This window comes from Phyllostomus discolor, chromosome 11 (assembly GCF_004126475.2).
Source record: "Phyllostomus discolor isolate MPI-MPIP mPhyDis1 chromosome 11, mPhyDis1.pri.v3, whole genome shotgun sequence".
Classification (NCBI taxonomy): Eukaryota; Metazoa; Chordata; class Mammalia; order Chiroptera; family Phyllostomidae; genus Phyllostomus; species Phyllostomus discolor.
This window is the reverse complement of record NC_040913.2, coordinates 92,501,174-92,513,904: the sequence shown is the minus strand read 5'-3', so window position 1 is coordinate 92,513,904 and position 12,731 is coordinate 92,501,174. Positions and strand designations below refer to the sequence as shown.

The 12,731-nt window shown below is 45.4% G+C and overlaps 1 long non-coding RNA gene across 1 annotated transcript; it reads right to left on the bottom strand.

The window, feature by feature from the left end:
* On the bottom strand, nt 1–12,161 carry LOC118497306. Its single transcript, XR_004899830.1, has 3 exons — nt 12,012–12,161; nt 6,684–6,689; nt 1–85 (listed from the first exon to the last, which is right to left on the bottom strand). It is a non-coding gene; the product is annotated as an uncharacterized LOC118497306 (long non-coding RNA).
* Between the last annotated feature and the right edge of the window lie 570 nt (nt 12,162–12,731).

Below are 12,731 nucleotides of genomic sequence, written 5' to 3'. Positions count from 1 at the left end.
AAAATAATAATAATATAATAATAATATTAATAGAACAAAGTGTATAGAGTGAAAGCTTTTGTCCATATTCCTACCTCCTATGCTTCTACAAATGAAAGCAATCATTTGCTATGCTAAAAATGAAAGCAATAATTTTTATTGACTACCTAAATTTTTTTTTATTTTTTTTAAGATCTTATTTATTTATTTTTAGAGAGGGAAGGGGGAGAGAGAGAGAGAGAAACATCAATGCACGGTTGCTGGGGGCCGTGGCCTGCAACCCAGGCATGTGCCCTGGCTGGGAATCCAACCTGGGACACTTTGGTTCCCAGCCCGCGCTCAATCCACTGAGCTACACCAGCCAGGGCTCTAAATATTTTTATTTATTCCCACCTCTTCTTCTCCCACATGTGGCTCTCTCCTGAACACCCGCCTTGCAATAGGTTCCTTCACCCTTCACAGGCTGTCTGCTGCTGTCCTTCTAGGCAGGGACACCTAAGAGCTGCTGCCCATTGCCACATAATTTGCGTTTGGGTCAGATCACGTCACAGTGGGCAGAGAAAGGGCTGAGTGAGGCCAGCATATGCATTATGATTCCTTCTGGACAGGGGTCAGTTTGGTGCAGAGGTGGGGGTGAGTCAGACTTGAGTGATGTCAGCCCCCAAGAGAAGGTGAGAAGTGGGGACTATAGACACTCCCTCCAAAGGGTGTTGCTCTAACAACAAGCAAAGACAAGAGGCAGGTGAGACCAGCATCTCTGTGCTCCTCCTGCCATCTCTGTTGTCTTCCTTCTGGGGTCTGGTCCCCTGTTCTGTGTCCCATGCTCGGTCGTCTTCCTGCACACGTGCCTTCAAAAGGACAGCTGAGCTGCACCCCTGGACCTGCCTCATGTTGTGTCCCCCTGGACAGACACACTGTGTCTGACTCTTCATTGCCACCAAATGGGTCACAATGAATAAAGCCATGTTCTCCTCAAAGACCAGTTCATAGGTGAAGTGGGCCAAATACCCTCCCATAGAGGTTTTATAGCCAAAGGGAGAATTGGAGGTTGACCCACAGGAACTAAAAAGAAGTGAGGACTTGGGCAGCCTAAAGGAGGGAGGTGTCCCTTCCAGCAGGGAGCAGGTGTGGGGCCCTTGGGGAGCGGGTGCTCTTGGGGCTTGGGTGAAGTAGGCACTTGTTGGGAGGGTGACATGGGGCAGGTGAGGGCTCATGGGGCTGGGGGAAGGGAGAGCCAAGTGCACATTCTAGGGAAGCACAAGGCTCACTGGGGAGCTCAGGTGACCCAAAGGGGCCCCTGAACCAGAAAACAGAGGAATAGAGCAGCATGGCATCCCTGAAGGTCAGTAGGGGAGCTTCAAAGGGGCCCTCCAGGGATTTTGGGATCAGTCCCAGTGGTCAATCTCTGCACAGTAAGCACCATAATGAAAGGGCAAGGTACTTTGTTTTTAAACCAAATGGTTCAATTTTATTTCCATTTGATGTCTTTGCAACGGTCTTCAATGTCTTCCATGTCTTTGTATGACTTTTCTGTGACAACTGGTTTTTCCTTTTCAAGTTACTTTCCTACACAGCATTTTACTCCAGGCACCACGCAGTAGGCTATTGCTCTTTTACCTCCTGGGCAAAGGAATTGTGAGCATTGACCTCCTATCTTCCTGCATGTACTAGGACTTATAAAGTCAGAAAAACCTACAAGGAAAATAAAAAGGGCCAAAGAGTGTTAGAAATCAAAGCAATCTGTGTCTGTGTGTCATTGAGAGAACCCTCAAGGTCATGGTCACCCCATTATGATAATAAGAGAGGAGTCTGTAAAGTTAGGATCCCCTTTCCAGACAGATGAGAACTGCTGAGGTTCAAGAGGTTCCTTTTGTTTCTAGAACCAGCTGCTTAAAGTCTCTGAGCTGGGGGCCTAGGGACGGGTGGGACTAGACAGAGCCTGTGCCCGTTGAGGACCTCCAACAGAGAGTCACCAGGAAGCCCTGCAAGGTCAGGTTCGCACACAGCCCAGTGGTTTCAGAATCAGAAACAGCCAGCAGGTGTCCATTTTTAACCTTTGTTTTCCAAATCATTTCCTCAGTGAATTACAGGAGCTGAGATAGAGCTTAGGTGGAGAGATTGTTGAAGGAGAACCTAATAGCTAAGTAACTGACCATTGAAAATAAAGATTGCTTCTAGGACTCCTTCTGTAGTAGTGTTTCTCATCTCTGGGAAGTATGTGAGACCGCACACTTCCTCGATGCTCTCTTGCTGGCCTTTTCAGTCTTTCTGCCTTCCTTCCCCTCTTCCTGCTCTTCCCTCCTCTCTCCCTGATACTGTTCCGTGTTGGAATAAAGCCATGGACACAATGAATAAAATGACAACTTTCCAACATTGTTTTTCTAAGGTAATTGGTGACCTCATGTCTTTATCTCCTGTTTCTCTCTCCCTTTCTCCCATATCCTCCTTGCTCCTTCTCATCCATTTCTGTCACACCGAGGACAAAGTTAAGCATGGGCATCCGGCTGTCAGAGCTCCAACCCTGAGCCAAGAGCAGCTGTGTTGGGGATGTGTCCTCAGGGATCCTCAGGCCGAGGAGGCAAAGGAAGAAATGTCTCCCTGGATAGTGGCTGCCCACGTCCAGGAGGGCTTTGTTATTGTCTAGGTTACTGGAGACTCCACCCTTCAGTATAAGACTTAGAAAGTGACATTCTACACGTCTGACCTTAGACAAAATCCAAATTCTTGCTTTTATTGAATATGAAAAGCTACCCATGAGAGGCCGCCTCTGTTAGCAGCATCTGAGCCTGGATCTCGGTGAGTAGATGATGTTTATGAGCTGGCCAGTGCCTTCAGGGAGGCTCAGGGAAGGTTCTGCACCTGCTTCCCAGGCAGCGATGGGCAGGGCGCTCGGATCTCATGAACAAGTGAGACACTCTCTTTGGTCTAAGAGTGTGTGTAGAAGAGAAAAGACAGAGAAGGGAGGGATGGGAGTGGGGAGACAGAAGAAGACAGGGGAGAGAGAGAAGGCGAGGGAGAGAGATCAGGGCACAGAGAGGGACTGCCCTTCCCTTCCCACCTGTGCGGCCCCCAGGCTCTGCCCCGCTCACCTGGCACAGACAGCAGGAGCACGGAGAGGAATGCAAGTAGAAGGTGGTGGAGCCTCATGCTGGCGGCTGGGAAACTGAGCAGCTGACTGGACGGGAAGCTGAGCCTTGCCTTTATATAAGGCTCCAGGTTCCTGCAGAATTCAGCAGGGCGGGGCTGTCTCCATGCCAGAATAAACTTTCTGGAGCTCAGCTGCTTGCGCCTACAAGTTTGAATCTGTCAATGCTGTGTTTCCTGTACAGTCTCAGGTCACATTAGGAACCAGGTCTTCCTACAGGAATTGGAAGGAACAAGAGACAGGGGGGCCTGAGCCTCCATAGGTTACCAAGGATGGTGACAGTGATGTGGAAAATATAAAATTTGCCCTCATCCCAGGTGGCATGTGATGAGAGAGGTGTATGCTGTGTTTCTTTCTCTTCCTCAGAGGAAAAATGGAGGGTGAAATGGTGACCCCAACTGTCTCCTCCGAGTCTCTGTATCACAAAGCAAGGACAGCCCTTGCAGCTTAGGGTCACTCAGATACTCAGGGGACATGCAGCTGTCCCTGACAGCACTGCTGGGAGCCAGTCATTTGTCCTCTCCTCAGACATGTCAAGGCTGGGATCTCCCTGTATTTGGGTCCAGTGGGGACTCTCTGAGGAAATGGTAGGAGATCCACACCCTCTCTGTCCTCGATGGCACCCGGTTCTGAATGCACCCATGACCTTAAGCTCTGCGAGGTCTGCGGGTGCCAACCAGAACCTCCCTGTTGCTCTGACACCCAGCCCAGTAAACCGTGGACCCAGGACAGGGACAGCCCTGTGCCCCAGGCCCAGGGGTAGTGTGTTCAGAGACAAAGGAAGGCGCATCCATCCCGACTCCTTCCTCTCCAGTCTGAGGAGGTTTGAGAGAGAGAAACATCTACTCACATAGATTATAACCCTCGGTAGAGAATGTATCAATGCATTTGTTTCAGATGTGGTGGTGAAAAAATCCATAATCCAGGGTCATTTTTGACCAGTGCCCTAAGGAGATGCTGGAGAGGGATGTGGAATGTGGTCACGGTCCACTCTGTGTACTCATTAAAATGCCGAGCTTCAGAGGCCCCAGGTGACGGGCTGGGTGGAGATTCGTTCACAGGGAGTTGTGGGAGCCATCAGGTGTCAGGGTGGGGGTGGCCTTCACAGGGGAGTTTCTGATGGGCCCTGAAGAATGGTGAAGGCAGGAATGGAAGGACATTGTGAAGGAGACCCCTTCACTGGCACGCCACATCTCCGTGGTCACTTTTGTCCCCTCCTGGTGACCAGGTTGTCCCTGGGACCCTGTCACTTCCATCCTGACCCTAACCATGTCCTTTCCTGGTCAGGCGGCTGCTGGTAAAGCTGGGTGTGCAAGAGGGTCTCTCTGAGCTCCGTTTAGACTCATCATGTTTCAAAAATATTTCTCTGGTCTGGTGAAAGGACTCGGCCAATATTGTGGGGGTTACTCTCGTGATCTCATCCTCTGTCTAGGAAGAGTGAGGACGATCCCCTTGCAATTCCCAGTGCTATTTGCAGACACCAAATAACGACAGTCATTTTTACAAAGTGAGATGGAGTGTCATTTACAATCTAGGGAACAGTGTCATTCCCCAGGGGTTCCAGGAATGAGCTTCACAGCTGTGGATTTCATTTCTCGTCCATTTTCCATCTGGACCCACATGGGAGGAGGCTGTGCCCTGTCTGCCTTGCTTTAAGGAAGCTTCCTTGGGGAAATTCCATGCCCTGCTCAGGGTCTTGGAGGAAATGGAAGGGAGTTAGAGGTTTTCAGGCTTTTCATGTTTGGTGTCAGTTCCGACCCCTACTGCCTACAGTTTCCAGTATCAAAGGAATACTGGTATACTGATATTTAGAAGTCCACCGTGGAAGAGGTGGATTGCAGGATTCCCCTGCAACCATTTTCCAATGCCAGAGAGCCAGCAGGAGCATTTTAAAGGAATTTTTATTGAGATACCCTTGGCATATCACTGTGTATGAGCCCCAGGTTTCATTATAAAGATCTCCTGTTTTTATCTTTTGTAAAATGATTTTCCAGTATGTCTAGTGAACATGAACTTCCAGATTATAGGTTTTTCCTTACAATGAGGATTTGTCAGACCCACTCTCTTAGCAGGTTTCAGATACACACACGGAATTATTAACTGTACTCACCATGCTGTGCCCTGCATCCCCCGGACTGTTGCCCTTATAACTGCTAGTTTGTTAGGTCTCAGACCACTCTCACCCCCACCTCCCCTGGAGACCACCAGTCTGTTCTCTGCATCTGAGTCAGTTTTTTAGGGTTCCACACACAAGGAGGTTAGATGGTGGTTGTCTTTCTCTGCCTGCTTTACACCACTTAGCACAAGGCCCTGGAGTTTCCTGGATGGTGTTGCAAAGGGCAAGGTTTCCTATTTCCTGGTTGAGCCATGTTCCTTGGCACATATTCCTGTGTTTCTTCACTCATCCATCCGTGGTGGAAACCTCGGTGGTTGCTGTGTGGTGCAGGGGGCACAGGGGGCAGATACCTTTCCTGGGCAGTGTTGTCATCCCTCCAGACAAGAGTGTTCTTCTGTAATTGTTGCCCCACTTAGACCCGAGCCCCCACGTACATGTCACATGATCTGTATTCACCTGTCTGTCAGTGAGCATGAAAGCTGTTTTTGAATCTTAGCTACTGTGAATATTCCTCTAGGGACCAGGGGAGTACAGGTATCTTTCTGAGGCCCTGCTTTCTGTGCTTTAGGTGCACATTTGGAAGGGGATTGCTGGATCATGTGGTAGATGTATTTTTAGGTTTTGGGGGAACGGCCATACTGTTGTCCACAGTGGCTGTGCCTGTTTATAGTCCCTTCAAACATGCAAAAGTCTTCCTTTTCTCCCCATCTTTGATCTTCTTATTTCCTTAGTAACTATGCTAACAGGTAGGAGGTGATATTGAGGTTTTGATTTGCATTGCCTTAGTGATTAGTAATGTTGAGCATCTTTGCACACACCTGTTGGCCACGCATGGCAAAGGGAAACATCAACATTGTGAACAGACAGTTATGGAATGGGAGAAGTATTTGCAAGCCCTGTATCTGACAAGGGGTTAATATCTGAAATAGAAAGGATCTCATCAAACTCAGTAACAACAACAAGAAAGAACTCCTGATAAACTTGCAGAGGACCTGAGGAGCATTTTGCCAAAGACATACACGTGGTCACTGGACTGTTGACAGGGAGTGCCCTGAATTTGTAGTTGCTCCTGGTGGTACACCTCAAACTCCTTTAAAGACAGAGTGTGGTCTGACCTTGCATGAGGTCAGGAGTGAGGGTGCAGATGACTGCCACCTGGTGGCAGCTCTCTGTCCGGGTGTCCCCTGAGATGCAGAGCTGTGGTCCTGCTTCCCTGAAGCTTGGGCTACAGCTGAGGCCTCCTGTGAGTTGTTCCTTTGTCCTCAGTGACCCAGTGAGAGCACTCCTGGTGGCATCATCCTCTCCAGGACCCAGCGTTTGCTTTTCCTTCCCTGCTGTGTGTTCGTTGTCTTCCCCTTCCGGTGTTTCCTGTGGTTTTGTCTCCTTCCATGCTGGTTTATTGGTGGTAGAAAGTCAGCCTGTTGATTTGGGAGCATTTCTCACTTGTACCTAACAAGCATTCAATGTTAAAAGCTCTCGGTGAGCACTACTTAAGCGGTGTGGCTACAGAGTTTTGTATGTTGTGTTTTAAGTTCTGATTTGTTAGAAATATTTTCTAATTTGTTCTGTGATTTGTCTCTGACCCATTAGAAACATGCTGGTTAATTTCTGCAAAGTTGGAGGCTTTCCAGATATTTTTCTGTTATTGATATCTTTTCAATTCTGCTGGAGATACTGACATACACTGGATGATTTTAAATTACTTTGATCTTTGAGACTGGTTTTGTAGCTCAGTGCGGGCTGTATTGTGTGACATTGTAGTGTATTCTGCTCTTATTGGGTGAGGTGTTTAATAAATTCCCATTGGGTCTATTGGCTGATAGGTTTTTTCAAGTCTTATACATCTTTACTGATACACTGATATGTTGTCTGCTTCAGTTTTCCTTGCAGGCAGATAAATGTTGAAATACTCACTTACAATGATTAATTTGTTTGTTCTCTCATTTCTGTCAGTGTTTCTTGAAAATGTTTGCAATTCTGTTATTAGGTACATTCTGAGTTAGTATTAGTGTGTGTTCCTGGTGAATGAACGAACCATCTTAAGACTGGAAACTGCTCCCCGCCCTCCATCTGTTTAGTTCTGGTAATGCTTTGTCCCAAAATCTACGACGTGATTTATAGTCAGTTAGCTGAGTAGAGAGACTATTTCCTTTCTTTGGATTAATATTTCCAATTTGTATCAATTTCTATCCTTTCATCTTTAATCTATCTCCTTATGTTTGATATCTCAGTGATTTTTAAAACATAAATAATGTGCATCTGAGTCTCATCTTTACTGGCTTTACAATCTTTCCCTTTAAGACTGAGTGCCTAGGCCCTTAGCAGCTGAATTCATTTCTCCATGTAGATCCACATTCCACTGGAATTGACTTTTTTCTTCTGCCTCAAGAAATAATAATTCTCTTCTTCTTCTACCCCCCTTCTTCTTCTCTTTCTTCTTTTTCCTCCTCCTCCTCCTCTTCCTCTTCTTCTTTCTCTTTCCCCTCCTCATCTTTCTTCTTTTTCTCCTCCTCTTACTCCTGCTCCTTCTTTTTTTAAAAAATAGTGCCAGTTCTTGGTGGTGAGGATTTTTCTAAGATTTCTTTTTGTGGTTTAAAAATTTATAGCTTCCCTTAAGACTAGACTTGCATTTATAGAGCACTTTTAGGTTCACGACAAAATTGAGGGGAAGGTACAGAGATCCCAGATGTACCTTCCACCCCCACCTGCACAACCCTTGATAGCGAGCACACCCACCAGACAATAGGGACACTTGTGAAAACCAATAACCCCAAACTGAGACATCATCAGCACCCAGAGTTCATTTTACCATTTTTAAAATATTTTGTTTATTTGCTTTCAGAGAGAGAGGAAGGGAAGGACACAGAGTGGGAGAGAAACATCCATGTCTGGTTGCCTCTCATGTGCCCCTTACTGGGGAGCTCGCCCCCAATCCAGGCATGTGCCCCGAATGGGAATCAAACCTGCCACTTCTTTTTTATTTGTATTTTATTTTTATTTTAGTCATTGTTTAAGTACAGTTTTCTCCCTTTTACTCCCATTCCAGCCCACCCACCCAAACCTCCGCACTTCCCTCCCATTACCACCCTCCCCCTAGTTTTTGTCCATGTGTCCTTTAAATTTGTTCCTGCAAACCCTTCCCATTGTCCCCTGAAATTCCCTCTTCTCTCCCCTGTGGTCACTGTCAGTCTGTCCCCTATTTCAGTGTGTTTGGTTATATTTTGCTTGTTTCTTTGTTTTGTTGTTTAGGTTCCTGTAAGGTGAGATCCTATGGTGTTTGTGTTTCACTAACTGGCTTGTTTCACTTAGCATAATGCTCTCCAGCTCCATCCACGCTGTTGGGAAGGGTAGGAGCTCCTTCTTTCTTTTTTCTTTCTGCTGCATAGAATTCCATTGTGTAAATGTACCATAGTTTTTTGATCCATTCATTTACTGATGGGCATCTTGATTGCTTCCAGCCTTAGCTATTGTGAATCTTGCTGCTATGAACATTGGGTGCATAGGTTCTTTTGGATTGGTGTTTTAGTGTTCTTAGGATAGAGTCCCAGCAGTGGAATTGCAAGGTCAAAATGCAGATCCATTTTTAGTCTTCTGAAAAGTTTCATACTGTTTTCCATGGTGGTTGTACCAGTCTGCAGTCCCACCAACAGTGCACTAGGGACCCCTTTTCTCCAAAACCTCTCCAACACTTGTTTGTTGCTTTGTTTATGATGGCCATTCTGACTGGTGTGAAGTGGTATCTCATTGTGGTTTTAATTTGCATCTCTCTGATAGCTAGTGATATTGAGCATCACTTCATGTGTCTTTGGATTTTCTGTATGTCCTCCTTGGAGAAGTGTCTGTTCAAGTCCTTTGCCCATTTTTTAATTGGGTTGCTTGTCTTCTTAAAGTGCAGTCGTGTAAGTTCTTTATATATTTTGGAGATTAAACCCTCGTCTGAGGTATCATTGGCTAATATGTTTTCCCATACAGTTAAACCTGCGACTTTTAGGTTCACAGGCTGATGTGTAATGTACTGAGCCACATCAACCAGGACTTACATGCAACTTAATAAATAAGCTTATTTTTTTTCTGGGAAATTGTTAATCTATCATCATTACTAGTCATGGGCAAACTTGAAAAAGCCTTTTTAATTTCTTCACGCTTCTCCTTCCTTATTTGTCAGGTGGAGTGCATTGTGCACACTATGCTTCTTCTCAGCTATGATGTTAATCTGTTGTTACATATTTTAGTGCCTCAGTGGATTAAGAGACACTTTGACCCCTGTAATCTGGGCTTCTAGGTCAGCCACTGGCTCATCCTACCAGTTGGATCTACAGTTTACCTGGTGCCATCTGGGTAAGACACACGAGGAGGAGGAAGAGAAGGGACAGGAGCCTCATGGTGGGAAGTGAATTCTTGGGTTACAGGAAGAACTGGCAGTGTGTGGTGGTGGCTCCTTGTTCAGTGCACATCAATGGAGGCAGGTGACCTGTGAAAGAGTTTGAAACGCTCAGCCAGAGACAAGAAGCCTGTCTTCCCAATGAAGGTGTGCAATTGAGGCTCGCCTGTAATTTGAGGAGGTTTCGTCTATAGACACATGGGTACAGATCCAAGTTTTTGCCTGACCATAAGGAAGACCTTGAGAGTTAAGTCACCATTTCCTCCTTGATTCTCACTTCTGCTTATGACTTGGAGGTTTGGTACTATTTCTGCTTGAGAAGAACAATAATTTAAAATCTGAGTTGATTGGGCAAATTATCTGGTCAATCGTTCATCTTTATGACAGATGATATACCCCTTTATAGGAAGTGAGTTTTATGTTTAGGAATATGATGACCATCTCCCTTTTTAGGAGATAAATAAGGAGGTGAAAGTTTGTAAATGAAAATAATCTCTCCTTTTTTACTCAGTATTTTTGTTTTTGGCTACCTATTTCCAAGAGCGTGGATGCATCCTAGACAAGCTCTCACCATGGCAAACTCTCATAGACACGTCATGAGCAGGTGAGACTTTGGGGACCACAATCCTTCTTCTTCTTTCTTGTTAATTTTTAAACAATTAAATTAATTGGGGTGATATTGATTAAGTAAGATTATATCAATTGCAAGCATATCATTGTGTAATCAATCGTCTGTATGTTACATTGTGTGCTCACCAGCCAGAGGGGAGTGTCCCTTTGTCACCATGTGTTTGAGCCCCTCTGCCCTCTTCAACCTCACCCAGCCCTGTTTCCTGCTGGTGCCCACCACACTGTTGCCTGTGTCTGTGACTCTGCTTGTTTGTTGCTTTATGTTTTATATCCCACATGTGAGTGACATCCTGTGGAGTTTGCCCTTTCCCAGCTCACTTATTTCACTTAGCATGGTCCTCTCAGGATCCACCCCTGTCATCACAGTGACAGTAATTTTTAAGACAGGGTTTATGTCAATGCATTATTGTGATAAAGCCCAGAAGAATCCAAGGTGATGCACTGAAGTTCTCCCCCATCTCTGCCTCTCCATGTCAGTTCTACTTTACCTTGTTTATGTGTCTCCCTTTTTCACTATGCCATGAATTTCTAAATCACAAGTCCTGTTACTATCTCACATTCTCAACACCTTGAACAGGGTGCCTGGAATAGAGAAAGTAGTCAAACATATGTTTAAATGAATGAGTGCTAGTACAGAAGAACTGATTTGTTATTGAGTCAAAAAATGGATGCATGGAGGAAATTTTGAGGGAGGAAGGAAGGGAAAAAAGGAAGGAGGGAGGGAGGGAGGGATGGAGGGAGGGAGGAAGAAAGAAAAGAACAAAGGAAAAGAAGGGGACAGATATCTGATTTCCATACTTATCGAAAAAAGCCACTAATATTAGGGAGGAGAATGGTACATTATGACTAAGATACAAACGTGTAAGAACTCATCCCAGCCATGAAGTAAACAGTAACCTTTGGGGGAATGAAAACAAAAGGAATTTCAGTTAATAGTTAATGACCTTTGGAGTCAGATTGATCTTGGTTCACAGTCCTTCATCTGCCACATATTAGTTGAATGATGTTGAAGTAGCCTTTTGAAACTTCAGTTTCACCTGTATCTTTGATGAGGAATCAAGTACCACTCTCCTTTGTCCTCTCTCAGAAAGGGGGACATTGCAGGAGTCAGTGTCTGGCTGTCCCCATGCAGAGCTGTGCTGGAGCTGATGTCCCTGCCAGGGAACCATCCCAATGCAGGAAGGGCTTCCCAGGCAACCTCTGGGTTTCAGAGGTCACACAAGCTGTTGGTTTCTTCCATTAAGGTGTAGAATGTCTCAGAAGAACACTGCAATTTAAAACTGGAATTGGACCAAGTTGTCTTTTTTGGGAGCTGGACCATGAAATTAGAATCTGGTAGTGAACCTTCTGTCATTTCTGGGATGGAAGAAAGATGATCTTCAAAAGAAACTAGAATTGTAGGTAAGTTCACACAATTCCCATCTGCAATTCACTTATTGAACGGCTCCAGAGATGAATATGTTGCCATAGTTTGTTCCTTTCTTTCTTGCTGGAGCAAAGGTAAAATGAGAGTCTTGAATCTTTGCATCAGCATTTGAATTTTTCACTAAATAGGGACCTATTTTAGTTTGGTGATGTTCACTTAAAATAGAGTAAGTGTAGTAATCTCTCCACATAGTAGCTTTGAGAATTTTACTTCTTTGACCCTAGCAAAATAATGATAGAATGATAATAATAATAATAACATTAATAACAATGATGTAACAGAAAGTATAGAATGAAAGCTTCTGTTCAGATTCCTATCTCCTATGCATGTACACTGAAAGCAATAATTTTTATTGACTCATTAAATATTATGATTTATTCCCACATCTACCTCTACCACATCTGGCTCTCTCCTGAACACCCACCTTGCAATAGGTTCGTTCACCCTTCACAGGCTGTCTGCTGCTCTCCTTCCAGGCAAGGACACCTAAGAGCAGCTGCCCATTGTCACATAATTTGGGTTTGGGTCAGGTCACGTCACAGTGGGCAGAGAAAGGGCTGAGTGAGGCCAGCATATGTTATGATTCCTTCTGGACAGGGGTCAGTTTGGTGCAGAGGTGGGGGTGAGTCAGACTTGAGTGATATCATTCACCAAGAGAAGGTGAGAAGTGGGAACTTTAGACACTCCCTCCAAAGGGTGTTGCTCTAACAACTAAGCAAAGACAAGAGGCAGGTGAGACCAGCATCTCTGTGCTCCTCCTGCCATCTCTGTTGTCTTCCTTCTCGGGTCTGGTCCCCTGTTCTTTCTCCCATGGTTGGTCATCTTCCTGTACACGTACCTTCAAAAGGACTGGTGTGATAGACCCCTGACCTGCCTCATGTTGTGTCCCCATGGGGAGACACACAGAGTCTGACTCCTTGTTGCCAACAAATTGGTTACAATAAATAAAGCCATATTCCCCTCAAAGACCAGTTCATAGATGACATAGGCCAAGTCCAGTCCCATAGAGGTTTTATAGCCCAAGGGAGAATTGGAGGTTGACCCACAGGAACCA